At 47.1% G+C, this 22,280-nt stretch overlaps 64 non-coding genes across 64 annotated transcripts; all 64 read left to right on the forward strand.

Annotated features, from left to right (window-relative positions):
* The first annotated feature begins 119 nt into the window (after window positions 1–119).
* LOC145151966 (5S ribosomal RNA) lies at window positions 120–238 on the forward strand. Its single transcript, XR_013732506.1, has one exon. It is a non-coding gene; the product is annotated as a 5S ribosomal RNA (ribosomal RNA).
* A 231-nt stretch (window positions 239–469) lies between these two features.
* Window positions 470–588, forward strand: LOC145151967 (5S ribosomal RNA). The gene has a single exon (XR_013732507.1). It is a non-coding gene; the product is annotated as a 5S ribosomal RNA (ribosomal RNA).
* Window positions 589–818: 230 nt separating this feature from the next.
* On the forward strand, window positions 819–937 carry LOC145151968 (5S ribosomal RNA). The gene has a single exon (XR_013732508.1). It is a non-coding gene; the product is annotated as a 5S ribosomal RNA (ribosomal RNA).
* Window positions 938–1,167: 230 nt separating this feature from the next.
* Window positions 1,168–1,286, forward strand: LOC145139456 (5S ribosomal RNA). Its single transcript, XR_013721916.1, has one exon. It is a non-coding gene; the product is annotated as a 5S ribosomal RNA (ribosomal RNA).
* A 229-nt stretch (window positions 1,287–1,515) lies between these two features.
* Window positions 1,516–1,634, forward strand: LOC145144464 (5S ribosomal RNA). The gene has a single exon (XR_013725473.1). It is a non-coding gene; the product is annotated as a 5S ribosomal RNA (ribosomal RNA).
* Window positions 1,635–1,864: 230 nt separating this feature from the next.
* Window positions 1,865–1,983, forward strand: LOC145151970 (5S ribosomal RNA). The gene has a single exon (XR_013732510.1). It is a non-coding gene; the product is annotated as a 5S ribosomal RNA (ribosomal RNA).
* A 220-nt stretch (window positions 1,984–2,203) lies between these two features.
* LOC145151971 (5S ribosomal RNA) lies at window positions 2,204–2,322 on the forward strand. Its single transcript, XR_013732511.1, has one exon. It is a non-coding gene; the product is annotated as a 5S ribosomal RNA (ribosomal RNA).
* A 231-nt stretch (window positions 2,323–2,553) lies between these two features.
* Window positions 2,554–2,672, forward strand: LOC145154081 (5S ribosomal RNA). Its single transcript, XR_013734565.1, has one exon. It is a non-coding gene; the product is annotated as a 5S ribosomal RNA (ribosomal RNA).
* Window positions 2,673–2,903: 231 nt separating this feature from the next.
* LOC145155328 (5S ribosomal RNA) lies at window positions 2,904–3,022 on the forward strand. Its single transcript, XR_013735775.1, has one exon. It is a non-coding gene; the product is annotated as a 5S ribosomal RNA (ribosomal RNA).
* Window positions 3,023–3,259: 237 nt separating this feature from the next.
* On the forward strand, window positions 3,260–3,378 carry LOC145152493 (5S ribosomal RNA). The gene has a single exon (XR_013733022.1). It is a non-coding gene; the product is annotated as a 5S ribosomal RNA (ribosomal RNA).
* Window positions 3,379–3,609: 231 nt separating this feature from the next.
* LOC145148857 (5S ribosomal RNA) lies at window positions 3,610–3,728 on the forward strand. Its single transcript, XR_013729722.1, has one exon. It is a non-coding gene; the product is annotated as a 5S ribosomal RNA (ribosomal RNA).
* Window positions 3,729–3,959: 231 nt separating this feature from the next.
* Window positions 3,960–4,078, forward strand: LOC145144465 (5S ribosomal RNA). Its single transcript, XR_013725474.1, has one exon. It is a non-coding gene; the product is annotated as a 5S ribosomal RNA (ribosomal RNA).
* A 230-nt stretch (window positions 4,079–4,308) lies between these two features.
* Window positions 4,309–4,427, forward strand: LOC145147781 (5S ribosomal RNA). Its single transcript, XR_013728671.1, has one exon. It is a non-coding gene; the product is annotated as a 5S ribosomal RNA (ribosomal RNA).
* A 227-nt stretch (window positions 4,428–4,654) lies between these two features.
* On the forward strand, window positions 4,655–4,773 carry LOC145155184 (5S ribosomal RNA). The gene has a single exon (XR_013735638.1). It is a non-coding gene; the product is annotated as a 5S ribosomal RNA (ribosomal RNA).
* A 229-nt stretch (window positions 4,774–5,002) lies between these two features.
* LOC145151972 (5S ribosomal RNA) lies at window positions 5,003–5,121 on the forward strand. Its single transcript, XR_013732512.1, has one exon. It is a non-coding gene; the product is annotated as a 5S ribosomal RNA (ribosomal RNA).
* A 230-nt stretch (window positions 5,122–5,351) lies between these two features.
* LOC145154488 (5S ribosomal RNA) lies at window positions 5,352–5,470 on the forward strand. The gene has a single exon (XR_013734959.1). It is a non-coding gene; the product is annotated as a 5S ribosomal RNA (ribosomal RNA).
* Window positions 5,471–5,699: 229 nt separating this feature from the next.
* Window positions 5,700–5,818, forward strand: LOC145146599 (5S ribosomal RNA). The gene has a single exon (XR_013727536.1). It is a non-coding gene; the product is annotated as a 5S ribosomal RNA (ribosomal RNA).
* Window positions 5,819–6,068: 250 nt separating this feature from the next.
* LOC145155517 (5S ribosomal RNA) lies at window positions 6,069–6,187 on the forward strand. The gene has a single exon (XR_013735952.1). It is a non-coding gene; the product is annotated as a 5S ribosomal RNA (ribosomal RNA).
* Window positions 6,188–6,416: 229 nt separating this feature from the next.
* On the forward strand, window positions 6,417–6,535 carry LOC145139460 (5S ribosomal RNA). The gene has a single exon (XR_013721917.1). It is a non-coding gene; the product is annotated as a 5S ribosomal RNA (ribosomal RNA).
* A 230-nt stretch (window positions 6,536–6,765) lies between these two features.
* On the forward strand, window positions 6,766–6,884 carry LOC145144466 (5S ribosomal RNA). The gene has a single exon (XR_013725475.1). It is a non-coding gene; the product is annotated as a 5S ribosomal RNA (ribosomal RNA).
* A 229-nt stretch (window positions 6,885–7,113) lies between these two features.
* Window positions 7,114–7,232, forward strand: LOC145151973 (5S ribosomal RNA). Its single transcript, XR_013732513.1, has one exon. It is a non-coding gene; the product is annotated as a 5S ribosomal RNA (ribosomal RNA).
* Window positions 7,233–7,460: 228 nt separating this feature from the next.
* On the forward strand, window positions 7,461–7,579 carry LOC145154082 (5S ribosomal RNA). Its single transcript, XR_013734566.1, has one exon. It is a non-coding gene; the product is annotated as a 5S ribosomal RNA (ribosomal RNA).
* A 232-nt stretch (window positions 7,580–7,811) lies between these two features.
* LOC145155329 (5S ribosomal RNA) lies at window positions 7,812–7,930 on the forward strand. Its single transcript, XR_013735776.1, has one exon. It is a non-coding gene; the product is annotated as a 5S ribosomal RNA (ribosomal RNA).
* Window positions 7,931–8,166: 236 nt separating this feature from the next.
* Window positions 8,167–8,285, forward strand: LOC145152494 (5S ribosomal RNA). The gene has a single exon (XR_013733023.1). It is a non-coding gene; the product is annotated as a 5S ribosomal RNA (ribosomal RNA).
* Window positions 8,286–8,514: 229 nt separating this feature from the next.
* LOC145146863 (5S ribosomal RNA) lies at window positions 8,515–8,633 on the forward strand. Its single transcript, XR_013727787.1, has one exon. It is a non-coding gene; the product is annotated as a 5S ribosomal RNA (ribosomal RNA).
* A 231-nt stretch (window positions 8,634–8,864) lies between these two features.
* On the forward strand, window positions 8,865–8,983 carry LOC145144467 (5S ribosomal RNA). The gene has a single exon (XR_013725476.1). It is a non-coding gene; the product is annotated as a 5S ribosomal RNA (ribosomal RNA).
* Window positions 8,984–9,212: 229 nt separating this feature from the next.
* LOC145144969 (5S ribosomal RNA) lies at window positions 9,213–9,331 on the forward strand. The gene has a single exon (XR_013725965.1). It is a non-coding gene; the product is annotated as a 5S ribosomal RNA (ribosomal RNA).
* Window positions 9,332–9,558: 227 nt separating this feature from the next.
* On the forward strand, window positions 9,559–9,677 carry LOC145151974 (5S ribosomal RNA). The gene has a single exon (XR_013732514.1). It is a non-coding gene; the product is annotated as a 5S ribosomal RNA (ribosomal RNA).
* Window positions 9,678–9,906: 229 nt separating this feature from the next.
* On the forward strand, window positions 9,907–10,025 carry LOC145155762 (5S ribosomal RNA). The gene has a single exon (XR_013736191.1). It is a non-coding gene; the product is annotated as a 5S ribosomal RNA (ribosomal RNA).
* A 230-nt stretch (window positions 10,026–10,255) lies between these two features.
* On the forward strand, window positions 10,256–10,374 carry LOC145151976 (5S ribosomal RNA). Its single transcript, XR_013732516.1, has one exon. It is a non-coding gene; the product is annotated as a 5S ribosomal RNA (ribosomal RNA).
* Window positions 10,375–10,603: 229 nt separating this feature from the next.
* On the forward strand, window positions 10,604–10,722 carry LOC145146600 (5S ribosomal RNA). Its single transcript, XR_013727537.1, has one exon. It is a non-coding gene; the product is annotated as a 5S ribosomal RNA (ribosomal RNA).
* A 250-nt stretch (window positions 10,723–10,972) lies between these two features.
* LOC145155518 (5S ribosomal RNA) lies at window positions 10,973–11,091 on the forward strand. Its single transcript, XR_013735953.1, has one exon. It is a non-coding gene; the product is annotated as a 5S ribosomal RNA (ribosomal RNA).
* A 229-nt stretch (window positions 11,092–11,320) lies between these two features.
* On the forward strand, window positions 11,321–11,439 carry LOC145139466 (5S ribosomal RNA). Its single transcript, XR_013721918.1, has one exon. It is a non-coding gene; the product is annotated as a 5S ribosomal RNA (ribosomal RNA).
* Window positions 11,440–11,669: 230 nt separating this feature from the next.
* Window positions 11,670–11,788, forward strand: LOC145144468 (5S ribosomal RNA). Its single transcript, XR_013725477.1, has one exon. It is a non-coding gene; the product is annotated as a 5S ribosomal RNA (ribosomal RNA).
* A 229-nt stretch (window positions 11,789–12,017) lies between these two features.
* On the forward strand, window positions 12,018–12,136 carry LOC145152464 (5S ribosomal RNA). The gene has a single exon (XR_013732987.1). It is a non-coding gene; the product is annotated as a 5S ribosomal RNA (ribosomal RNA).
* A 230-nt stretch (window positions 12,137–12,366) lies between these two features.
* Window positions 12,367–12,485, forward strand: LOC145143677 (5S ribosomal RNA). The gene has a single exon (XR_013724706.1). It is a non-coding gene; the product is annotated as a 5S ribosomal RNA (ribosomal RNA).
* A 230-nt stretch (window positions 12,486–12,715) lies between these two features.
* On the forward strand, window positions 12,716–12,834 carry LOC145151977 (5S ribosomal RNA). Its single transcript, XR_013732517.1, has one exon. It is a non-coding gene; the product is annotated as a 5S ribosomal RNA (ribosomal RNA).
* A 230-nt stretch (window positions 12,835–13,064) lies between these two features.
* On the forward strand, window positions 13,065–13,183 carry LOC145139474 (5S ribosomal RNA). Its single transcript, XR_013721919.1, has one exon. It is a non-coding gene; the product is annotated as a 5S ribosomal RNA (ribosomal RNA).
* A 231-nt stretch (window positions 13,184–13,414) lies between these two features.
* Window positions 13,415–13,533, forward strand: LOC145144469 (5S ribosomal RNA). The gene has a single exon (XR_013725478.1). It is a non-coding gene; the product is annotated as a 5S ribosomal RNA (ribosomal RNA).
* A 230-nt stretch (window positions 13,534–13,763) lies between these two features.
* LOC145155221 (5S ribosomal RNA) lies at window positions 13,764–13,882 on the forward strand. The gene has a single exon (XR_013735672.1). It is a non-coding gene; the product is annotated as a 5S ribosomal RNA (ribosomal RNA).
* Window positions 13,883–14,103: 221 nt separating this feature from the next.
* Window positions 14,104–14,222, forward strand: LOC145144090 (5S ribosomal RNA). The gene has a single exon (XR_013725109.1). It is a non-coding gene; the product is annotated as a 5S ribosomal RNA (ribosomal RNA).
* A 230-nt stretch (window positions 14,223–14,452) lies between these two features.
* Window positions 14,453–14,571, forward strand: LOC145145828 (5S ribosomal RNA). The gene has a single exon (XR_013726783.1). It is a non-coding gene; the product is annotated as a 5S ribosomal RNA (ribosomal RNA).
* Window positions 14,572–14,802: 231 nt separating this feature from the next.
* Window positions 14,803–14,921, forward strand: LOC145155331 (5S ribosomal RNA). The gene has a single exon (XR_013735777.1). It is a non-coding gene; the product is annotated as a 5S ribosomal RNA (ribosomal RNA).
* Window positions 14,922–15,156: 235 nt separating this feature from the next.
* On the forward strand, window positions 15,157–15,275 carry LOC145143711 (5S ribosomal RNA). Its single transcript, XR_013724741.1, has one exon. It is a non-coding gene; the product is annotated as a 5S ribosomal RNA (ribosomal RNA).
* Window positions 15,276–15,505: 230 nt separating this feature from the next.
* Window positions 15,506–15,624, forward strand: LOC145155688 (5S ribosomal RNA). Its single transcript, XR_013736117.1, has one exon. It is a non-coding gene; the product is annotated as a 5S ribosomal RNA (ribosomal RNA).
* Window positions 15,625–15,854: 230 nt separating this feature from the next.
* LOC145144471 (5S ribosomal RNA) lies at window positions 15,855–15,973 on the forward strand. Its single transcript, XR_013725480.1, has one exon. It is a non-coding gene; the product is annotated as a 5S ribosomal RNA (ribosomal RNA).
* A 231-nt stretch (window positions 15,974–16,204) lies between these two features.
* On the forward strand, window positions 16,205–16,323 carry LOC145144970 (5S ribosomal RNA). The gene has a single exon (XR_013725966.1). It is a non-coding gene; the product is annotated as a 5S ribosomal RNA (ribosomal RNA).
* Window positions 16,324–16,546: 223 nt separating this feature from the next.
* Window positions 16,547–16,665, forward strand: LOC145154083 (5S ribosomal RNA). Its single transcript, XR_013734567.1, has one exon. It is a non-coding gene; the product is annotated as a 5S ribosomal RNA (ribosomal RNA).
* Window positions 16,666–16,895: 230 nt separating this feature from the next.
* LOC145140919 (5S ribosomal RNA) lies at window positions 16,896–17,014 on the forward strand. The gene has a single exon (XR_013722350.1). It is a non-coding gene; the product is annotated as a 5S ribosomal RNA (ribosomal RNA).
* Window positions 17,015–17,244: 230 nt separating this feature from the next.
* Window positions 17,245–17,363, forward strand: LOC145155519 (5S ribosomal RNA). The gene has a single exon (XR_013735954.1). It is a non-coding gene; the product is annotated as a 5S ribosomal RNA (ribosomal RNA).
* Window positions 17,364–17,592: 229 nt separating this feature from the next.
* Window positions 17,593–17,711, forward strand: LOC145145974 (5S ribosomal RNA). Its single transcript, XR_013726923.1, has one exon. It is a non-coding gene; the product is annotated as a 5S ribosomal RNA (ribosomal RNA).
* A 231-nt stretch (window positions 17,712–17,942) lies between these two features.
* On the forward strand, window positions 17,943–18,061 carry LOC145148409 (5S ribosomal RNA). The gene has a single exon (XR_013729295.1). It is a non-coding gene; the product is annotated as a 5S ribosomal RNA (ribosomal RNA).
* A 230-nt stretch (window positions 18,062–18,291) lies between these two features.
* LOC145151979 (5S ribosomal RNA) lies at window positions 18,292–18,410 on the forward strand. The gene has a single exon (XR_013732518.1). It is a non-coding gene; the product is annotated as a 5S ribosomal RNA (ribosomal RNA).
* Window positions 18,411–18,634: 224 nt separating this feature from the next.
* Window positions 18,635–18,753, forward strand: LOC145155520 (5S ribosomal RNA). Its single transcript, XR_013735955.1, has one exon. It is a non-coding gene; the product is annotated as a 5S ribosomal RNA (ribosomal RNA).
* Window positions 18,754–18,983: 230 nt separating this feature from the next.
* Window positions 18,984–19,102, forward strand: LOC145139485 (5S ribosomal RNA). The gene has a single exon (XR_013721922.1). It is a non-coding gene; the product is annotated as a 5S ribosomal RNA (ribosomal RNA).
* A 230-nt stretch (window positions 19,103–19,332) lies between these two features.
* On the forward strand, window positions 19,333–19,451 carry LOC145144472 (5S ribosomal RNA). The gene has a single exon (XR_013725481.1). It is a non-coding gene; the product is annotated as a 5S ribosomal RNA (ribosomal RNA).
* A 230-nt stretch (window positions 19,452–19,681) lies between these two features.
* Window positions 19,682–19,800, forward strand: LOC145155332 (5S ribosomal RNA). Its single transcript, XR_013735778.1, has one exon. It is a non-coding gene; the product is annotated as a 5S ribosomal RNA (ribosomal RNA).
* Window positions 19,801–20,032: 232 nt separating this feature from the next.
* On the forward strand, window positions 20,033–20,151 carry LOC145144971 (5S ribosomal RNA). Its single transcript, XR_013725967.1, has one exon. It is a non-coding gene; the product is annotated as a 5S ribosomal RNA (ribosomal RNA).
* A 225-nt stretch (window positions 20,152–20,376) lies between these two features.
* On the forward strand, window positions 20,377–20,495 carry LOC145154084 (5S ribosomal RNA). The gene has a single exon (XR_013734568.1). It is a non-coding gene; the product is annotated as a 5S ribosomal RNA (ribosomal RNA).
* A 231-nt stretch (window positions 20,496–20,726) lies between these two features.
* Window positions 20,727–20,845, forward strand: LOC145146341 (5S ribosomal RNA). Its single transcript, XR_013727290.1, has one exon. It is a non-coding gene; the product is annotated as a 5S ribosomal RNA (ribosomal RNA).
* A 230-nt stretch (window positions 20,846–21,075) lies between these two features.
* LOC145151980 (5S ribosomal RNA) lies at window positions 21,076–21,194 on the forward strand. Its single transcript, XR_013732519.1, has one exon. It is a non-coding gene; the product is annotated as a 5S ribosomal RNA (ribosomal RNA).
* A 229-nt stretch (window positions 21,195–21,423) lies between these two features.
* Window positions 21,424–21,542, forward strand: LOC145140685 (5S ribosomal RNA). Its single transcript, XR_013722238.1, has one exon. It is a non-coding gene; the product is annotated as a 5S ribosomal RNA (ribosomal RNA).
* Window positions 21,543–21,792: 250 nt separating this feature from the next.
* Window positions 21,793–21,911, forward strand: LOC145155521 (5S ribosomal RNA). Its single transcript, XR_013735956.1, has one exon. It is a non-coding gene; the product is annotated as a 5S ribosomal RNA (ribosomal RNA).
* A 229-nt stretch (window positions 21,912–22,140) lies between these two features.
* Window positions 22,141–22,259, forward strand: LOC145139491 (5S ribosomal RNA). The gene has a single exon (XR_013721923.1). It is a non-coding gene; the product is annotated as a 5S ribosomal RNA (ribosomal RNA).
* Window positions 22,260–22,280: the final 21 nt, after the last annotated feature.

Consider the following 22,280-nt stretch of genomic DNA (forward strand, 5'->3'; position numbering starts at 1 on the left):
GGTTTTCGTATTTTTGGAACGGAGCCGATCGGTCTCGTGGGTCCCACGCCTCGCGTACGAAAACAAAGGAGGTTCTGCGTCTTTTAAGACATAAAAGCATGAATCATGAATAGTATTTCGGGTGCGATCATACCAGCACTAATGCACCGGATCCCATCAGAACTCCGCAGTTAAGCGTGCTTGGGCGAGAGTAGTACTAGGATGGGTGACCCCCTGGGAAGTCCTCGTGTTGCACCCCCCTTTTTCATTGCCCGTTTGCGTTTTTTTTAGATTTTTCGTGCTGTTTTTTTTTTGTTTTTTTTTCTTTCTTGCTGTTTCTATGCTCGGGTGGCCTCCGCTTCATGGTTGATGGTTTTCGTATTTTTGGAACGGAGCCAATCGGTCACGTGGGTCCCACGCCTCGCGTACGAAAACAAAGGAGGTTCTGCGTCTTTTAAGACATAAAAGCAATAAGCATGGATAGTATTTCGGGTGCGATCATACCAGCACTAATGCACCGGATCCCATCAGAACTCCGCAGTTAAGCGTGCTTGGGCGAGAGTAGTACTAGGATGGGTGACCCCCTGGGAAGTCCTCGTGTTGCACCCCCCTTTTTCGTTGCCTGTTTGCGTTTTTTTTAGATTTTACGTGCGGTTTTTTTTTGTTTTTTTTTCTTTCTTGCTATTTCTATGCTCGGGTGGCCTCCGCTTCATGGTTCATGGTTTTCGTATTTTTGGAACGGAGCCGATCGGTCACGTGGGTCCCACGCCTCGCTTACGAAAACAAAGGAGGTTCTGCGTCTTTTAAGACATAAAAGCAATAAGCATGGATAATATTTCGGGTGCGATCATACCAGCACTAATGCACCGGATCCCATCAGAACTCCGCAGTTAAGCGTGCTTGGGCGAGAGTAGTACTAGGATGGGTGACCCCCTGGGAAGTCCTCGTGTTGCACCCCCCTTTTTCGTTGCCTGTTTGCGTTTTTTTTAGATTTTACGTGCGGTTTTTTTTTGTTTTTTTTTCTTTCTTGCTATTTCTATGCTCGGGTGGCCTCCGCTTCATTGTTCATGGTTTTCGTATTTTTGGAACGGAGCCGATCGGTCACGTGGGTCCCACGCCTCGCTTACGAAAACAAAGGAGGTTCTGCGTCTTTTAAAACATAAAAGCAATAAGCATGGATAGTATTTCGGGTGCGATCATACCAGCACTAATGCACCGGATCCCATCAGAACTCCGCAGTTAAGCGTTCTTGGGCGAGAGTAGTACTAGGATGGGTGACCCCCTGGGAAGTCCTCGTGTTGCACCCCCCCTTTTTCGTTGCCCGTTTGCGTTTTTTTAAATTTTACGTGCGGTTCTTTTTTGTTTTTTTTCTTTCTTGCTATTTCTATGCTCGGGTGGCCTCCGCTTCATGGTTCATGGTTTTCGTATTTTTGGAACGGAGCCGATCGGTCTCGTGGGTCCCACGCCACGCGTACGAAAACAAAGGAGGTTCTGCGTCTTTTAAGACATAAAAGCAATAAGCATGGATAATATTTCGGGTGCGATCATACCGGCACTAATGCACCGGATCCCATCAGAAGTCCGCAGTTAAGCGTGCTTGGGCGAGAGTAGTACTAGGATGGGTGACCCCCTGGGAAGTCCTCGTGTTGCACCCCTTTTTTCGTTGCCCGTTTGCGTTTTTTTAGATTTTACGTGCGGTTTTTTTTTTGTTTTTTTTTTCTTTCTTGCTATTTCTATGCTTGGGTGGCCTCCGCTTCATGGTTCATGGTTTTCGTATTTTTGGAACGGAGCCGATCGGTCTCGTGGGTCCCACGCCTCGCGTACGAAAACAAAGGAGGTTCTGCGTCTTTTAAGACATAAAAGCAATAAACATGGATAGTATTTCGGGTGCGATCATACCAGCACTAATGCACCGGATCCCATCAGAACTCCGCAGTTAAGCGTGCTTGGGCGAGAGTAGTACTAGGATGGGTGACCCCCTGGGAAGTCCTCGTGTTGCACCCCCCTTTTTCGTTGCCTGTTTGCGTTTTTTTTAGATTTTACGTGCGGTTTTTTTTTCTTTCTTGCTGTTTCTATGCTCGGGTGGCCTCCGCTTCATGGTTGATGGTTTTCGTATTTTTGGAACGGAGCCGATCGGTCACGTGGGTCCCACGCCTCGCGTACGAAAACAAAGGAGGTTCTGCGTCTTTTAAGACATAAAAGCAATAAGCATGGATAGTATTTCGGGTGCGATCATACCAGCACTAATGCACCGGATCCCATCAGAACTCCGCAGTTAAGCGTGCTTGGGCGAGAGTAGTACTAGGATGGGTGACCCCCTGGGAAGTCCTCGTGTTGCACCCCCCTTTTTCGTTGCCTGTTTGCGTTTTTTTTTGGTTTTACGTGCGGTTTTTTTTTGTTTTTTTTTTCTTTCTTGCTATTTCTATGCTCGGGTGGCCTCCGCTTCATGGTTCATGGTTTTCGTATTTTTGGAACGGAGCCGATCGGTCACGTGGGTCCCACGCCTCGCGTACGAAAACAAAGGAGGTTCTGCGTCTTTTAAGACATAAAAGCAATAAGCATGGATAGTATTTCGGGTGCGATCATACCAGCACTAATGCACCGGATCCCATCAGAACTCCGCAGTTAAGTGTGCTTGGGCGAGAGTAGTACTAGGATGGGTGACCCCCTGGGAAGTCCTCGTGTTGCACCCCCCTTTTTCGTTGCCCGTTTGCGTTTTTTTAGATTTTACGTGCGGTTTTTTTTTTTGTTTTTTTTTCTTTCTTGCAATTTCTATGCTCGGGTGGCCTCCGCTTCATGGTTCATGGTTTTCGTATTTTTGCAACGGAGCCGATCGGTCACGTGGGTCCCACGTCTCGCGTACGAAAACAAAGGAGGTTCTGCGTCTTTTAAGACATAAAAGCAATAATCATGAATAGTATTTCGGGTGCGATCATACCAGCACTAATGCACCGGATTCCATCAGAACTCCGCAGTTAAGCGTGCTTGGGCGAGAGTAGTACTAGGATGGGTGACCCCCTGGGAAGTCCTCGTGTTGCACCCCTTTTTTCGTTGCCCGTTTGCGTTTTTTTAGATTTTACGTGCGGTTTTTTTTTTTGTTTTTTTTTCTTTCTTGCTATTTCTATGCTCGGGTGGCCTCCGCTTCATGGTTCATGGTTCATGGTTTTCGTATTTTTGGAACGGAGCCGATCGGTCTCGTGGGTCCCACGCCTCGCGTACGAAAACAAAGGAGGTTCTGCGTCTTTTAAGACATAAAAGCAATAAGCATGGATAGTATTTCGGGTGCGATCATACCGGCACTAATGCACCGGATCCCATCAGAACTCCGCAGTTAAGCGTGCTTGGGCGAGAGTAGTACTAGGATGGGTGACCCCCTGGGAAGTCCTCGTGTTGCACCCCTTTTTTCGTTGCCCGTTTGCGTTTTTTTAGATTTTACGTGCGGTTTTTTTTTTGTTTTTTTTTTTCTTTCTTGCTATTTCTATGCTCGGGTGGCCTCCGCTTCATGGTTCATGGTTTTCGTATTTTTGGAACGGAGCCGATCGGTCTCGTGGGTCCCACGCCTCGCGTACGAAAACAAAGGAGGTTCTGCGTCTTTTAAAACATAAAAGCAATAAGCATGGATAGTATTTCGGGTGCGATCATACCAGCACTAATGCACCGGATCCCATCAGAACTTCGCAGTTACGCGTGCTTGGGCGAGAGTAGTACTAGGATGGGTGACCCCCTCGGAAGTCCTCGTGTTGCACCCCCCCTTTTTCGTTGCCCGTTTGCATTTTTTTAGATTTTACGTGCGGTTTTTTTTTGTTTTTTTTTTCTTTCTTGCTATTTCTATGCTCGGGTGGCCTCCGCTTCATGGTTCATGGTTTTCGTATTTTTGGAACGGAGCCGATCGGTCTCGTGGGTCCCACGCCACGCGTACGAAAACAAAGGAGGTTCTGCGTCTTTTAAGACATAAAAGCAATAAGCATGGATAATATTTCGGGTGCGATCATACCGGCACTAATGCACCGGATCCCATCAGAAGTCCGCAGTTAAGCGTGCTTGGGCGAGAGTAGTACTAGGATGGGTGACCCCCTGGGAAGTCCTCGTGTTGCACCCCTTTTTTCGTTGCCCGTTTGCGTTTTTTTAGATTTTACGTGCGTTTTTTTTTTTGTTTTTTTTTTCTTTCTTGCTATTTCTATGCTCGGGTGGCCTCCGCTTCATGGTTCATGGTTTTCGTATTTTTGGAACGGAGCCGATCGGTCTCGTGGGTCCCACGCCTCGCGTACGAAAACAAAGGAGGTTCTGCGTCTTTTAAGACATAAAAGCAATAAACATGGATAGTATTTCGGGTGCGATCATACCAGCACTAATGCACCGGATCCCATCAGAACTCCGCAGTTAAGCGTGCTTGGGAAAGAGTAGTACTAGGATGGGTGACCCCCTGGGAAGTCCTCGTGTTGCACCCCCCTTTTTCGTTGCCTGTTTGCGTTTTTTTTAGATTTTACGTTCGGTTTTTTTTTTTTTTTTCTTTCTTGCTGTTTCTATGCTCGGGTGGCCTCCGGTTCATGGTTGATGGTTTTCGTATTTTTGGAACGGAGCCGATCGGTCACGTGGGTCCCACGCCTCGCGTACGAAAACAAAGGAGGTTCTGCGTCTTTTAAGACATAAAAGCAATAAGCATGGATAGTATTTCAGGTGCGATCATACCAGCACTAATGCACCGGATCCCATCAGAACTCCGCAGTTAAGCGTGCTTGGGCGAGAGTAGTACTAGGATGGGTGACCCCCTGGGAAGTCCTCGTGTTGCACCCCTTTTTTCGTTGCCCGTTTGCGTTTTTTTAGATTTTACGTGCGGTTTTTTTTTTGTTTTTTTTTCTTTCTTGCTATTTCTATGCTCGGGTGGCCTCCGCTTCATGGTTCATGGTTTTCGTATTTTTGGAACGGAGCCGATCGGTCACGTGGGTCCCACGCCTCGCGTACGAAAACAAAGGAGGTTCTGCGTCTTTTAAGACATAAAAGCAATAAGCATGGATAGTATTTCGGGTGCGATCATACCAGCACTAATGCACCGGATCCCATCAGAACTCCGCAGTTAAGCGTGCTTGGGCGAGAGTAGTACTAGGATGGGTGACCCCCTGGGAAGTCCTCGTGTTGCACCCCCCTTTTTCGTTGCCTGTTTGCGTTTTTTTTAGATTTTACGTGCGGTTTTTTTTTGTTTTTTTTTCTTTCTTGCTATTTCTATGCTCGGGTGGCCTCCGCTTCATGGTTCATGGTTTTCGTATTTTTGGAACGGAGCCGATCGGTCACGTGGGTCCCACGCCTCGCTTACGAAAACAAAGGAGGTTCTGCGTCTTTTAAGACATAAAAGCAATAAGCATGGATAGTATTTCGGGTGCGATCATACCAGCACTAATGCACCGGATCCCATCAGAACTCCGCAGTGAAGCGTGCTTGGGCGAGAGTAGTACTAGGATGGGTGACCCCCTGGGAAGTCCTCGTGTTGCACCCCCTTTTTTCGTTGCCTGTTTGCGTTTTTTTTAGATTTTACGTGCGGTTTTTTTTGTTTTTTTTTCTTTCTTGCTATTTCTATGCTCGGGTGGCCTCCGCTTCATGGTTCATGGTTTTCGTATTTTTGGAACGGAGCCGATCGGTCACGTGGGTCCCACGCCTCGCGTACGAAAACAAAGGAGGTTCTGCGTCTTTTAAGACATAAAAGCAATAATCATGAATAGTATTTCGGGTGCGATCATACCAGCACTAATGCACCGGATTCCATCAGAACTCCGCAGTTAAGCGTGCTTGGGCGAGAGTAGTACTAGGATGAGTGACCCCCTGGGAAGTCCTCGTGTTGCACCCCTTTTTTCGTTGCCCGTTTGCGTTTTTTTAGATTTTACGTGCAGTTTTTTTTTTGTTTTTTTTTCTTTCTTGCTATTTCTATGCTCGGGTGGCCTCCGCTTCATGGTTCATGGTTCATGGTTGATGGTTCATGGTTTTCGTATTTTTGGAACGGAGCCGATCGGTCTCGTGGGTCCCACGCCTCGCGTACGAAAACAAAGGAGGTTCTGCGTCTTTTAAGACATAAAAGCAATAAGCATGGATAGTATTTCGGGTGCGATCATACCAGCACTAATGCACCGGATCCCATCAGAACTCCGCAGTTAAGCGTGCTTGGGCGAGAGTAGTACTAGGATGGTTGACCCCCTGGGAAGTCCTCGTGTTGCACCCCTTTTTTCGTTGCCCGTTTGCGTTTTTTTAGATTTTACGTGCGGTTTTTTTTTTGTTTTTTTTTCTTTCTTGCTATTTCTATGCTCGGGTGGCCTCCGCTTCATGGTTCATGGTTTTCTTATTTTTGGAACGGAGCCGATCGGTCACGTGGGTCCCACGCCTCGCTTACGAAAACAAAGGAGGTTCTGCGTCTTTTAAAACATAAAAGCAATAAGCATGGATAGTATTTCGGGTGCGATCATACCAGCACTAATGCACCGGATCCCATCAGAACTCCGCAGTTAAGCGTTCTTGGGCGAGAGTAGTACTAGGATGGGTGACCCCCTGGGAAGTCCTCGTGTTGCACCCCCCTTTTTTCGTTGCCCGTTTGCGTTTTTTTAGATTTTACGTGCGGTTTTTTTTGTTTTTTTTTTCTTTCTTGCTATTTCTATGCTCGGGTGGCCTCCGCTTCATGGTTCATGGTTTTCGTATTTTTGGAACGGAGCCGATCGGTCTCGTGGGTCCCACGCCACGCGTACGAAAACAAAGGAGGTTCTGCGTCTTTTAAGACATAAAAGCAATAAGCATGGATAATATTTCGGGTGCGATCATACCGGCACTAATGCACCGGATCCCATCAGAAGTCCGCAGTTAAGCGTGCTTGGGCGAGAGTAGTACTAGGATGGGTGACCCCCTGGGAAGTCCTCGTGTTGCACCCCTTTTTTCGTTGCCCGTTTGCGTTTTTTTAGATTTTACGTGCGGTTTTTTTTTGTTTTTTTTTTCTTTCTTGCTATTTCTATGCTCGGGTGGCCTCCGCTTCATGGTTCATGGTTTTCGTATTTTTGGAACGGAGCCGATCGGTCTCGTGGGTCCCACGCCTCGCGTACGAAAACAAAGGAGGTTCTGCGTCTTTTAAGACATAAAAGCATGAATCATGAATAGTATTTCGGGTGCGATCATACCAGCACTAATGCACCGGATCCCATCAGAACTCCGCAGTTAAGCGTGCTTGGGCGAGAGTAGTACTAGGATGGGTGACCCCCTGGGAAGTCCTCGTGTTGCACCCCTTTTTTCGTTGCCCGTTTGCGTTTTTTTAGATTTTACGTGCGGTTTTTTTTTGTTTTTTTTTCTTTCTTGCTATTTCTATGCTCGGGTGGCCTCCGCTTCATGGTTCATGGTTTTCGTATTTTTGGAACGGAGCCGATCGGTCACGTGGGTCCCACGCCTCGCGTACGAAAACAAAGGAGGTTCTGCGTCTTTTAAGACATAAAAGCAATAAGCATGGATAGTATTTCGGGTGCGATCATACCAGCACTAATGCACCGGATCCCATCAGAACTCCGCAGTTAAGTGTGCTTGGGCGAGAGTAGTACTAGGATGGGTGACCCCCTGGGAAGTCCTCGTGTTGCACCCCCCTTTTTCGTTGCCCGTTTGCGTTTTTTTAGATTTTACGTGCGGTTTTTTTTTTTTGTTTTTTTTTCTTTCTTGCAATTTCTATGCTCGGGTGGCCTCCGCTTCATGGTTCATGGTTTTCGTATTTTTGCAACGGAGCCGATCGGTCACGTGGGTCCCACGTCTCGCGTACGAAAACAAAGGAGGTTCTGCGTCTTTTAAGACATAAAAGCAATAATCATGAATAGTATTTCGGGTGCGATCATACCAGCACTAATGCACCGGATTCCATCAGAACTCCGCAGTTAAGCGTGCTTGGGCGAGAGTAGTACTAGGATGGGTGACCCCCTGGGAAGTCCTCGTGTTGCACCCCTTTTTTCGTTGCCCGTTTGCGTTTTTTTAGATTTTACGTGCGGTTTTTTTTTTGTTTTTTTTTCTTTCTTGCTATTTCTATGCTCGGGTGGCCTCCGCTTCATGGTTCATGATTCATGGTTTTCGTATTTTTGGAACGGAGCCGATCGGTCTCGTGGGTCCCACGCCTCGCGTACGAAAACAAAGGAGGTTCTGCGTCTTTTAAGACATAAAAGCAATAAGAATGGATAGTATTTCGGGTGCGATCATACCGGCACTAATGCACCGGATCCCATCAGAACTCCGCAGTTAAGCGTGCTTGGGCGAGAGTAGTACTAGGATGGGTGACCCCCTGGGAAGTCCTCGTGTTGCACCCCTTTTTTCGTTGCCCGTTTGCGTTTTTTTAGATTTTACGTGCGGTTTTTTTTTGTTTTTTTTTTCTTTCTTGCTATTTCTATGCTCGGGTGGCCTCCGCTTCATGGTTCATGGTTTTCGTATTTTTGGAACGGAGCCGATCGGTCTCGTGGGTCCCACGCCTCGCGTACGAAAACAAAGGAGGTTCTGCGTCTTTTAAAACATAAAAGCAATAAGCATGGATAGTATTTCGGGTGCGATCATACCAGCACTAATGCACCGGATCCCATCAGAACTCCGCAGTTACGCGTGCTTGGGCGAGAGTAGTACTAGGATGGGTGACCCCCTCGGAAGTCCTCGTGTTGCACCCCCCCTTTTTCGTTGCCCGTTTGCATTTTTTTAGATTTTACGTGCGGTTTTTTTTTGTTTTTTTTTTCTTTCTTGCTATTTCTATGCTCGGGTGGCCTCCGCTTCATGGTTCATGGTTTTCGTATTTTTGGAACGGAGCCGATCGGTCTCGTGGGTCCCACGCCACGCGTACGAAAACAAAGGAGGTTCTGCGTCTTTTAAGACATAAAAGCAATAAGCATGGATAATATTTCGGGTGCGATCATACCGGCACTAATGCACCGGATCCCATCAGAAGTCCGCAGTTAAGCGTGCTTGGGCGAGAGTAGTACTAGGATGGGTGACCCCCTGGGAAGTCCTCGTGTTGCACCCCTTTTTTCGTTGCCCGTTTGCGTTTTTTTGGATTTTACGTGCGTTTTTTTTTTGTTTTTTTTTTCTTTCTTGCTATTTCTATGCTCGGGTGGCCTCCGCTTCATGGTTCATGGTTTTCGTATTTTTGGAACGGAGCCGATCGGTCTCGTGGGTCCCACGCCTCGCGTACGAAAACAAAGGAGGTTCTGCGTCTTTTAAGACATAAAAGCAATAAACATGGATAGTATTTCGGGTGCGATCATACCAGCACTAATGCACCGGATCCCATCAGAACTCCGCAGTTAAGCGTGCTTGGGAGAGAGTAGTACTAGGATGGGTGACCCCCTGGGAAGTCCTCGTGTTGCACCCCCCTTTTTCGTTGCCTGTTTGCGTTTTTTTTAGATTTTACGTTCGGTTTTTTTTTTTTTTTTCTTTCTTGCTGTTTCTATGCTCGGGTGGCCTCCGGTTCATGGTTGATGGTTTTCGTATTTTTGGAACGGAGCCGATCGGTCACGTGGGTCCCACGCCTCGCGTACGAAAACAAAGGAGGTTCTGCGTCTTTTAAGACATAAAAGCAATAAGCATGGATAGTATTTCGGGTGCGATCATACCAGCACTAATGCACCGGATCCCATCAGAACTCCGCAGTTAAGCGTGCTTGGGCGAGAGTAGTACTAGGATGGGTGACCCCCTGGGAAGTCCTCGTGTTGCACCCCTTTTTTCGTTGCCCGTTTGCGTTTTTTTAGATTTTACGTGCGGTTTTTTTTTTGTTTTTTTTTCTTTCTTGCTATTTCTATGCTCGGGTGGCCTCCGCTTCATGGTTCATGGTTTTCGTATTTTTGCAACGGAGCCGATCGGTCACGTGGGTCCCACGCCTCGCGTACGAAAACAAAGGAGGTTCTGCGTCTTTTAAGACATAAAAGCAATAAGCATGGATAGTATTTCGGGTGCGATCATACCAGCACTAATGCACCGGATCCCATCAGAACTCCGCAGTTAAGTGTGCTTGGGCGAGAGTAGTACTAGGATGAGTGATCCCCTGGGAAGTCCTCGTGTTGCACCCCCTTTTTTCGTTGCCCGTTTGCGTTTTTTTAGATTTTACGTGCGGTTTTTTTTTTGTTTTTTTTTCTTTCTTGCTATTTCTATGCTCGGGTGGCCTCCGCTTCATGGTTCATGGTTTTCGTATTTTTGCAACGGAGCCGATCGGTCACGTGGGTCCCACGCCTCGCGTACGAAAACAAAGGAGGTTCTGCGTCTTTTAAGACATAAAAGCAATAAGCATGGATAGTATTTCGGGTGCGATCATACCAGCACTAATGCACCGGATCCCATCAGAACTCCGCAGTTAAGCGTGCTTGGGCGAGAGTAGTACTAGGATGGGTGACCCCCTGGGAAGTCCTCGTGTTGCACCCCCTTTTTTCGTTGCCTGTTTGCGTTTTTTTTAGATTTTACGTGCGGTTTTTTTTCTTTTTTTTTCTTTCTTGCTATTTCTATGCTCGGGTGGCCTCCGCTTCATGGTTCATGGTTTTCGTATTTTTGGAACGGAGCCGATCGGTCACGTGGGTCCCACGCCTCGCGTACGAAAACAAAGGAGGTTCTGCGTCTTTTAAGACATAAAAGCAATAATCATGAATAGTATTTCGGGTGCGATCATACCAGCACTAATGCACCGGATTCCATCAGAACTCCGCAGTTAAGCGTGCTTGGGCGAGAGTAGTACTAGGATGAGTGACCCCCTGGGAAGTCCTCGTGTTGCACCCCTTTTTTCGTTGCCCGTTTGCGTTTTTTTAGATTTTACGTGCAGTTTTTTTTTTGTTTTTTTTTCTTTCTTGCTATTTCTATGCTCGGGTGGCCTCCGCTTCATGGTTCATGGTTCATGGTTGATGGTTCATGGTTTTCGTATTTTTGGAACGGAGCCGATCGGTCTCGTGGGTCCCACGCCTCGCGTACGAAAACAAAGGAGGTTCTGCGTCTTTTAAGACATAAAAGCAATAAGCATGGATAGTATTTCGGGTGCGATCATACCAGCACTAATGCACCGGATCCCATCAGAACTCCGCAGTTAAGCGTGCTTGGGCGAGAGTAGTACTAGGATGGTTGACCCCCTGGGAAGTCCTCGTGTTGCACCCCTTTTTTCGTTGCCCGTTTGCGTTTTTTTAGATTTTACGTGCGGTTTTTTTTTTGTTTTTTTTTCTTTCTTGCTATTTCTATGCTCGGGTGGCCTCCGCTTCATGGTTCATGGTTTTCTTATTTTTGGAACGGAGCCGATCGGTCACGTGGGTCCCACGCCTCGCTTACGAAAACAAAGGAGGTTCTGCGTCTTTTAAAACATAAAAGCAATAAGCATGGATAGTATTTCGGGTGCGATCATACCAGCACTAATGCACCGGATCCCATCAGAACTCCGCAGTTAAGCGTTCTTGGGCGAGAGTAGTACTAGGATGGGTGACCCCCTGGGAAGTCCTCGTGTTGCACCCCCCCTTTTTCGTTGCCCGTTTGCGTTTTTTCAGATTTTACGTGCGGTTTTTTTTGTTTTTTTTTTCTTTCTTGCTATTTCTATGCTCGGGTGGCCTCCGCTTCATTGTTCATGGTTTTCGTATTTTTGGAACGGAGCCGATCGGTCTCGTGGGTCCCACGCCACGCGTACGAAAACAAAGGAGGTTCTGCGTCTTTTAAGACATAAAAGCAATAAGCATGGATAATATTTCGGGTGCGATCATACCGGCACTAATGCACCGGATCCCATCAGAAGTCCGCAGTTAAGCGTGCTTGGGCGAGAGTAGTACTAGGATGGGTGACCCCCTGGGAAGTCCTCGTGTTGCACCCCTTTTTTCGTTGCCCGTTTGCGTTTTTTTAGATTTTACGTGCGGTTTTTTTTTGTTTTTTTTTTCTTTCTTGCTATTTCTATGCTCGGGTGGCCTCCGCTTCATGGTTCATGGTTTTCGTATTTTTGGAACGGAGCCGATCGGTCTCGTGGGTCCCACGCCTCGCGTACGAAAACAAAGGAGGTTCTGCGTCTTTTAAGACATAAAAGCATGAATCATGAATAGTATTTCGGGTGCGATCATACCAGCACTAATGCACCGGATCCCATCAGAACTCCGTAGTTAAGCGTGCTTGGGCGAGAGTAGTACTAGGATGGGTGACCCCCTGGGAAGTCCTCGTGTTGCACCCCCTTTTTCGTTGCCCGTTTGCGTTTTTTTTAGATTTTTCGTGCTGTTTTTTTTTTGTTTTTTTTTCTTTCTTGCTGTTTCTATGCTCGGGTGGCCTCCGCTTCATGGTTGATGGTTTTCGTATTTTTGGAACGGAGCCAATCGGTCACGTGGGTCCCACGCCTCGCGTACGAAAACAAAGGAGGTTCTGCGTCTTTTAAGACATAAAAGCAATAAGCATGGATAGTATTTCGGGTGCGATCATACGAGCACTAATGCACCGGATCCCATCAGAACTCCGCAGTTAAGCGTGCTTGGGCGAGAGTAGTACTAGGATGGGTGACCCCCTGGGAAGTCCTCGTGTTGCACCCCCCTTTTTCGTTGCCTGTTTGCGTTTTTTTTAGATTTTACGTGCGGTTTTTTTTTGTTTTTTTTTCTTTCTTGCTATTTCTATGCTCGGGTGGCCTCCGCTTCATGGTTCATGGTTTTCGTATTTTTGGAACGGAGCCGATCGGTCACGTGGGTCCCACGCCTCGCTTACGAAAACAAAGGAGGTTCTGCGTCTTTTAAGACATAAAAGCAATAAGCATGGATAGTATTTCGGGTGCGATCATACCAGCACTAATGCACCGGATCCCATCAGAACTCCGCAGTTAAGCGTGCTTGGGCGAGAGTAGTACTAGGATGGGTGACCCCCTGGGAAGTCCTCGTGTTGCACCCCCCTTTTTCGTTGCCTGTTTGCGTTTTTTTTAGATTTTACGTGCGGTTTTTTTTTGTTTTTTTTTCTTTCTTGCTATTTCTATGCTCGGGTGGCCTCCGCTTCATGGTTCATGGTTTTCGTATTTTTGGAACGGAGCCGATCGGTCACGTGGGTCCCACGCCTCGCTTACGAAAACAAAGGAGGTTCTGCGTCTTTTAAAACATAAAAGCAATAAGCATGGATAGTATTTCGGGTGCGATCATACCAGCACTAATGCACCGGATCCCATCAGAACTCCGCAGTTAAGCGTTCTTGGGCGAGAGTAGTACTAGGATGGGTGACCCCCTGGGAAGTCCTCGTGTTGCACCCCCCCTTTTTCGTTGCCCGTTTGCGTTTTTTTAGATTTTACGTGCGGTTTTTTTTTGTTTTTTTTTTCTTTCTTGCTATTTCTATGCTCGGGTGGCCTCCGCTTCATGGTTCATGGTTTTCGTATTTTTGGAACGGAGCCGATCGGTCTCGTGGGTCCCACGCCACGCGTACGAAAACAAAGGAGGTTCTGCGTCTTTTAAGACATAAAAGCAATAAGCATGGATAATATTTCGGGTGCGATCATACCGGCACTAATGCACCGGATCCCATCAGAAGTCCGCAGTTAAGCGTGCTTGGGCGAGAGTAGTACTAGGATGGGTGACCCCCTGGGAAGTCCTCGTGTTGCACCCCTTTTTTCATTGCCCGTTTGCGTTTTTTTAGATTTTACATGCGGTTTTTTTTTTGTTTTTTTTTTCTTTCTTGCTATTTCTATGCTTGGGTGGCCTCCGCTTCATGGTTCATGGTTTTCGTATTTTTGGAACGGAGCCGATCGGTCTCGTGGGTCCCACGCCTCGCGTACGAAAACAAAGGAGGTTCTGCGTCTTTTAAGACATAAAAGCAATAAACATGGATAGTATTTCGGGTGCGATCATACCAGCACTAATGCACCGGATCCCATCAGAACTCCGCAGTTAAGCGTGTTTGGGCGAGAGTAGTACTAGGATGGGTGACCCCCTGGGAAGTCCTCGTGTTGCACCCCCCTTTTTCGTTGCCTGTTTGCGTTTTTTTTAGATTTTACGTGCGGTTTTTTTTTTCTTTCTTGCTGTTTCTATGCTCGGGTGGCCTCCGCTTCATGGTTGATGGTTTTCGTATTTTTGGAACGGAGCCGATCGGTCACGTGGGTCCCACGCCTCGCGTACGAAAACAAAGGAGGTTCTGCGTCTTTTAAGACATAAAAGCAATAAGCATGGATAGTATTTCGGGTGCGATCATACCAGCACTAATGCACCGGATCCCATCAGAACTCCGCAGTTAAGCGTGCTTGGGCGAGAGTAGTACTAGGATGGGTGACCCCCTGGGATGTCCTCGTGTTGCACCCCCCTTTTTCGATGCCTGTTTGCGTTTTTTTCAGATTTTACGTGCGGTTTTTTTTTGTTTTTTTTTCTTTCTTGCTATTTCTATGCTCGGGTGGCCTCCGCTTCATGGTTCATGGTTTTCGTATTTTTGGAACGGAGCCGATCGGTCACGTGGGTCCCACGCCTCGCGTACGAAAACAAAGGAGGTTCTGCGTCTTTTAAGACATAAAAGCAATAAGCATGGATAGTATTTCGGGTGCGATCATACCAGCACTAATGCACCGGATCCCATCAGAAGTCCGCAGTTAAGTGTGCTTGGGCGAGAGTAGTACTAGGATGGGTGACCCCCTGGGAAGTCCTCGTGTTGCACCCCCCTTTTTCGTTGCCCGTTTGCGTTTTTTTAGATTTTACGTGCGGTTTTTTTTTTTTGTTTTTTTTCTTTCTTGCTATTTCTATGCTCGGGTGGCCTCCGCTTCATGGTTCATGGTTTTCGTATTTTTGCAACGGAGCCGATCGGTCACGTGGGTCCCACGTCTCGCGTACGAAAACAAAGGAGGTTCTGCGTCTTTTAAGACATAAAAGCAATAATCATGAATAGTATTTCGGGTGCGATCATACCAGCACTAATGCACCGGATTCCATCAGAACTCCGCAGTTAAGCGTGCTTGGGCGAGAGTAGTACTAGGATGGGTGACCCCCTGGGAAGTCCTCGTGTTGCACCCCTTTTTTCGTTGCCCGTTTGCGTTTTTTTAGATTTTACGTGCGGTTTTTTTTTGTTTTTTTTTCTTTCTTGCTATTTCTATGCTCGGGTGGCCTCCGCTTCATGGTTCATGGTTCATGGTTTTCGTATTTTTGGAACGGAGCCGATCGGTCTCGTGGGTCCCACGCCTCGCGTACGAAAACAAAGGAGGTTCTGCGTCTTTTAAGACATAAAAGCAATAAGCATGGATAGTATTTCGGGTGCGATCATACCGACACTAATGCACCGGATCCCATCAGAACTCCGCAGTTAAGCGTGCTTGGGCGAGAGTAGTACTAGGATGGGTGACCCCCTGGGAAGTCCTCGTGTTGCACCCCTTTTTTCGTTGCCCGTTTGCGTTTTTTTAGATTTTACGTGCGGTTTTTTTTTTGTTTTTTTTTTCTTTCTTGCTATTTCTATGCTCGGGTGGCCTCCGCTTCATGGTTCATGGTTTTCGTATTTTTGGAACGGAGCCGATCGGTCTCGTGGGTCCCACGCCTCGCGTACGAAAACAAAGGAGGTTCTGCGTCTTTTAAAACATAAAAGCAATAAGCATGGATAGTATTTCGGGTGCGATCATACCAGCACTAATGCACCGGATCCCATCAGAACTCCGTAGTTAAGCGTGCTTGGGCGAGAGTAGTACTAGGATGGGTGACCCCCTGGGAAGTCCTCGTGTTGCTCCCCCCCTTTTTCGTTGCCCGTTTGCATTTTTTTAGATTTTACGTGCGGTTTTTTTTTGTTTTTTTTTCTTTCTTGCTATTTCTATGCTCGGGTGGCCTCCGCTTCATGGTTCATGGTTTTCGTATTTTTGGAACGGAGCCGATCGGTCTCGTGGGTCCCACGCCACGCGTACGAAAACAAAGGAGGTTCTGCGTCTTTTAAGACATAAAAGCAATAAGCATGGATAATATTTCGGGTGCGATCATACCGGCACTAATGCACCGGATCCCATCAGAAGTCCGCAGTTAAGCGTGCTTGGGCGAGAGTAGTACTAGGATGGGTGACCCCCTGGGAAGTCCTCGTGTTGCACCCCTTTTTTCGTTGCCCGTTTGCGTTTTTTTAGATTTTACGTGCGGTTTTTTTTTTGTTTTTTTTTTTCTTTCTTGCTATTTCTATGCTCGGGTGGCCTCCGCTTCATGGTTCATGGTTTTCGTATTTTTGGAACGGAGCCGATCGGTCTCGTGGGTCCCACGCCTCGCGTACGAAAACAAAGGAGGTTCTGCGTCTTATAAGACATAAAAGCAATAAACATGGATAGTATTTCGGGTGCGATCATACCAGCACTAATGCACCGGATCCCATCAGAACTCCGCAGTTAAGCGTGCTTGGGAGAGAGTAGTACTAGGATGGGTGACCCCCTGGGAAGTCCTCGTGTTGCACCCCCCTTTTTCGTTGCCTGTTTGCGTTTTTTTTAGATTTTACGTTCGGTTTTTTTTTTTTCTTTCTTGTTGTTTCTATGCTCGGGTGGCCTCCGCTTCATGGTTGATGGTTTTCGTATTTTTGGAACGGAGCCGATCGGTCACGTGGGTCCCACGCCTCGCGTACGAAAACAAAGGAGGTTCTGCGTCTTTTAAGACATAAAAGCAATAAGCATGGATAGTATTTCGGGTGCGATCATACCAGCACTAATGCACCGGATCCCATCAGAACTCCGCAGTTAAGTGTGCTTGGGCGAGAGTAGTACTAGGATGGGTGACCCCCTGGGAAGTCCTCGTGTTGCACCCCTTTTTTCGTTGCCCGTTTGCGTTTTTTTAGATTTTACGTGCGGTTTTTTTTTTTGTTTTTTTTTCTTTCTTGCTATTTCTATGCTCGGGTGGCCTCCGCTTCATGGTTCATGGTTTTCGTATTTTTGCAACGGAGCCGATCGGTCACGTGGGTCCCACGCCTCGCGTACGAAAACAAAGGAGGTTCTGCGTCTTTTAAGACATAAAAGCAATAAGCATGGATAGTATTTCGGGTGCGATCATACCAGCACTAATGCACCGGATCCCATCAGAACTCCGCAGTTAAGTGTGCTTGGGCGAGAGTAGTACTAGGATGGGTGATCCCCTGGGAAGTCCTCGTGTTGCACCCCCCTTTTTCGTTGACTGTTTGCGTTTTTTTTAGATTTTACGTGCGGTTTTTTTTTGTTTTTTTTTCTTTCTTGCTATTTCTATGCTCGGGTGGCCTCCGCTTCATGGTTCATGGTTTTCGTATTTTTGGAACGGAGCCGATCGGTCACGTGGGTCCCACGCCTCGCTTACGAAAACAAAGGAGGTTCTGCGTCTTTTAAGACATAAAAGCAATAAGCATGGATAGTATTTCGGGTGCGATCATACCAGCACTAATGCACCGGATCCCATCAGAACTCCGCAGTTAAGCGTGCTTGGGCGAGAGTAGTACTAGGATGGTTGACCCCCTGGGAAGTCCTCGTGTTGCACCCCTTTTTTCGTTGCCCGTTTGCGTTTTTTTAGATTTTACGTGCGGTTTTTTTTTTGTTTTTTTTTCTTTCTTGCTATTTCTATGCTTGGGTGGCCTCCGCTTCATGGTTCATGGTTTTCTTATTTTTGGAACGGAGCCGATCGGTCACGTGGGTCCCACGCCTCGCTTACGAAAACAAAGGAGGTTCTGCGTCTTTTAAAACATAAAAGCAATAAGCATGGATAGTATTTCGGGTGCGATCATACCAGCACTAATGCACCGGATCCCATCAGAACTCCGCAGTTAAGCGTTTTTGGGCGAGAGTAGTACTAGGATGGGTGACCCCCTGGGAAGTCCTCGTGTTGCACCCCCCCTTTTTCGTTGCCCGTTTGCGTTTTTTTAGATTTTACGTGCGGTTTTTTTTTGTTTTTTTTTTCTTTCTTGCTATTTCGATGCTCGGGTGGCCTCCGCTTCATGGTTCATGGTTTTCGTATTTTTGGAACGGAGCCGATCGGTCTCGTGGGTCCCACGCCACGCGTACGAAAACAAAGGAGGTTCTGCGTCTTTTAAGACATAAAAGCAATAAGCATGGATAATATTTCGGGTGCGATCATACCGGCACTAATGCACCGGATCCCATCAGAAGTCCGCAGTTAAGCGTGCTTGGGCGAGAGTAGTACTAGGATGGGTGACCCCCTGGGAAGTCCTCATGTTGCACCCCTTTTTTCGTTGCCCGTTTGCGTTTTTTTAGATTTTACGTGCGGTTTTTTTTTTTGTTTTTTTTTCTTTCTTGCTATTTCTATGCTTGGGTGGCCTCCGCTTCATGGTTCATGGTTTTCGTATTTTTGGAACGGAGCCGATCGGTCTCGTGGGTCCCACGCCTCGCGTACGAAAACAAAGGAGGTTCTGCGTCTTTTAAGACATAAAAGCAATAAACATGGATAGTATTTCGGGTGCGATCATACCAGCACTAATGCACCGGATCCCATCAGAACTCCGCAGTTAAGCGTGCTTGGGCGAGAGTAGTACTAGGATGGGTGACCCCCTGGGAAGTCCTCGTGTTGCACCCCCCTTTTTCGTTGCCTGTTTGCGTTTTTTTTAGATTTTACGTGCGGTTTTTTTTTTTTTCTTTCTTGCTGTTTCTATGCTCGGGTGGCCTCCGCTTCATGGTTGATGGTTTTCGTATTTTTGGAACGGAGCCGATCGGTCACGTGGGTCCCACGCCTCGCGTACGAAAACAAAGGAGGTTCTGCGTCTTTTAAGACATAAAAGCAATAAGCATGGATAGTATTTCGGGTGCGATCATACCAGCACTAATGCACCGGATCCCATCAGAACTCCGCAGTTAAGCGTGCTTGGGCGAGAGTAGTACTAGGATGGTTGACCCCCTGGGAAGTCCTCGTGTTGCACCCCTTTTTTCGTTGCCCGTTTGCGTTTTTTTAGATTTTACGTGCGGTTTTTTTTTTGTTTTTTTTTCTTTCTTGCTATTTCTATGCTCGGGTGGCCTCCGCTTCATGGTTCATGGTTTTCTTATTTTTGGAACGGAGCCGATCGGTCACGTGGGTCCCACGCCTCGCTTACGAAAACAAAGGAGGTTCTGTGTCTTTTAAAACATAAAAGCAATAAGCATTGGATAGTATTTCGGGTGCGATCATACCAGCACTAATGCACCGGATCCCATCAGAACTCCGCAGTTAAGCGTTCTTGGGCGAGAGTAGTACTAGGATGGGTGACCCCCTGGGAAGTCCTCGTGTTGCACCCCCCCTTTTTCGTTGCCCGTTTGCGTTTTTTTAGATTTTACGTGCGGTTTTTTTTTGTTTTTTTTTCTTTCTTGCTATTTCTATGCTCGGGTGGCCTCCGCTTCATGGTTCATGGTTTTCGTATTTTTGGAACGGAGCCGATCGGTCTCGTGGGTCCCACGCCACGCGTACGAAAACAAAGGAGGTTCTGCGTCTTTTAAGACATAAAAGCAATAAGCATGGATAATATTTCGGGTGCGATCATACCGGCACTAATGCACCGGATCCCATCAGAAGTCCGCAGTTAAGCGTGCTTGGGCGAGAGTAGTACTAGGATGGGTGACCCCCTGGGAAGTCCTCGTGTTGCACCCCTTTTTTCGTTGCCCGTTTGCGTTTTTTTAGATTTTACGTGCGGTTTTTTTTTTGTTTTTTTTTTCTTTCTTGCTATTTCTATGCTTGGGTGGCCTCCGCTTCATGGTTCATGGTTTTCGTATTTTTGGAACGGAGCCGATCGGTCTCGTGGGTCCCACGCCTCGCGTACGAAAACAAAGGAGGTTCTGCGTCTTTTAAGACATAAAAGCAATAAACATGGATAGTATTTCGGGTGCGATCATACCAGCACTAATGCACCGGATTCCATCAGAACTCCGCAGTTAAGCGTGCTTGGGCGAGAGTAGTACTAGGATGGGTGACCCCCTGGGAAGTCCTCGTGTTGCACCCCCCCTTTTTCGTTGCCTGTTTGCGTTTTTTTTAGATTTTACGTGCGGTTTTTTTTTGTTTTTTTTTTCTTTCTTGCTATTTCTATGCTCGGGTGGCCTCCGCTTCATGGTTCATGGTTTTCGTATTTTTGGAACGGAGCCGATCGGTCTCGTGGGTCCCACGCCTCGCGTACGAAAACAAAGGAGGTTCTGCGTCTTATAAGACATAAAAGCAATAAACATGGATAGTATTTCGGGTGCGATCATACCAGCACTAATGCACCGGATCCCATCAGAACTCCGCAGTTAAGCGTGCTTGGGAGAGAGTAGTACTAGGATGGGTGACCCCCTGGGAAGTCCTCGTGTTGCACCCCCCTTTTTCGTTGCCTGTTTGCGTTTTTTTTAGATTTTACGTTCGGTTTTTTTTTTTTTTCTTTCTTGCTGTTTCTATGCTCGGGTGGCCTCCGCTTCATGGTTGATGGTTTTCGTATTTTTGGAACGGAGCCGATCGGTCACGTGGGTCCCACGCCTCGCGTACGAAAACAAAGGAGGTTCTGCGTCTTTTAAGACATAAAAGCAATAAGCATGGATAGTATTTCGGGTGCGATCATACCAGCACTAATGCACCGGATCCCATCAGAACTCCGCAGTTAAGTGTGCTTGGGCGAGAGTAGTACTAGGATGGGTGACCCCCTGGGAAGTCCTCGTGTTGCACCCCTTTTTTCGTTGCCCGTTTGCGTTTTTTTAGATTTTACGTGCGGTTTTTTTTTTTTGTTTTTTTTTCTTTCTTGCTATTTCTATGCTCGGGTGGCCTCCGCTTCATGGTTCATGGTTTTCGTATTTTTGCAACGGAGCCGATCGGTCACGTGGGTCCCACGCCTCGCGTACGAAAACAAAGGAGGTTCTACGTCTTTTAAGACATAAAAGCAATAAGCATGGATAGTATTTCGGGTGCGATCATACCAGCACTAATGCACCGGATCCCATCAGAACTCCGCAGTTAAGTGTGCTTGGGCGAGAGTAGTACTAGGATGGATGATCCCCTGGGAAGTCCTCGTGTTGCACCCCCCTTTTTCGTTGACTGTTTGCGTTTTTTTTAGATTTTACGTGCGGTTTTTTTTTGTTTTTTTTTCTTTCTTGCTATTTCTATGCTCGGGTGGCCTCCGCTTCATGGTTCATGGTTTTCGTATTTTTGGAACGGAGCCGATCGGTCACGTGGGTCCCACGCCTCGCTTACGAAAACAAAGGAGGTTCTGCGTCTTTTAAGACATAAAAGCAATAAGCATGGATAGTATTTCGGGTGCGATCATACCAGCACTAATGCACCGGATCCCATCAGAACTCCGCAGTTAAGCGTGCTTGGGCGAGAGTAGTACTAGGATGGGTGACCCCCTGGGAAGTCCTCGTGTTGCACCCCCTTTTTTCGTTGCCTGTTTGCGTTTTTTTTAGATTTTACGTGCGGTTTTTTTTGTTTTTTTTTCTTTCTTGCTATTTCTATGCTCGGGTGGCCTCCGCTTTATGGTTCATGGTTTTCGTATTTTTGGAACGGAGCCGATCGGTCACGTGGGTCCCACGCCTCGCGTACGAAAACAAAGGAGGTTCTGCGTCTTTTAAGACATAAAAGCAATAATCATGAATAGTATTTCGGGTGCGATCATACCAGCACTAATGCACCGGATTCCATCAGAACTCCGCAGTTAAGCGTGCTTGGGCGAGACTAGTACTAGGATGGGTGACCCCCTGGGAAGTCCTCGTGTTGCACCCCTTTTTTCGTTGCCCGTTTGCGTTTTTTTAGATTTTACGTGCGGTTTTTTTTTTGTTTTTTTTTCTTTCTTGCTATTTCTATGCTCGGGTGGCCTCCGCTTCATGGTTCATGGTTCATGGTTGATGGTTCATGGTTTTCGTATTTTTGGAACGGAGCCGATCGGTCTCGTGGGTCCCACGCCTCGCGTACGAAAACAAAGGAGGTTCTGCGTCTTTTAAGACATAAAAGCAATAAGCATGGATAGTATTTCGGGTGCGATCATACCAGCACTAATGCACCGGATCCCATCAGAACTCCGCAGTTAAGCGTGCTTGGGCGAGAGTAGTACTAGGATGGTTGACCCCCTGGGAAGTCCTCGTGTTGCACCCCTTTTTTCGTTGCCCGTTTGCGTTTTTTTAGATTTTACGTGCGGTTTTTTTTTTGTTTTTTTTTCTTTCTTGCTATTTCTATGCTCGGGTGGCCTCCGCTTCATGGTTCATGGTTTTCTTATTTTTGGTACGGAGCCGATCGGTCACGTGGGTCCCACGCCTCGCTTACGAAAACAAAGGAGGTTCTGCGTCTTTTAAAACATAAAAGCAATAAGCATGGATAGTATTTCGGGTGCGATCATACCAGCACTAATGCACCGGATCCCATCAGAACTCCGCAGTTAAGCGTTCTTGGGCGAGAGTAGTACTAGGATGGGTGACCCCCTGGGAAGTCCTCGTGTTGCACCCCCCCTTTTTCGTTGCTCGTTTG

The sequence above is a fragment of the Lactuca virosa genome, chromosome 1 (genome assembly GCF_052849685.1).
Source record: "Lactuca virosa cultivar CGN04683 chromosome 1, Lactuca_virosa_CGN04683_v6, whole genome shotgun sequence".
NCBI classification, from domain to species: Eukaryota; Viridiplantae; Streptophyta; class Magnoliopsida; order Asterales; family Asteraceae; genus Lactuca; species Lactuca virosa.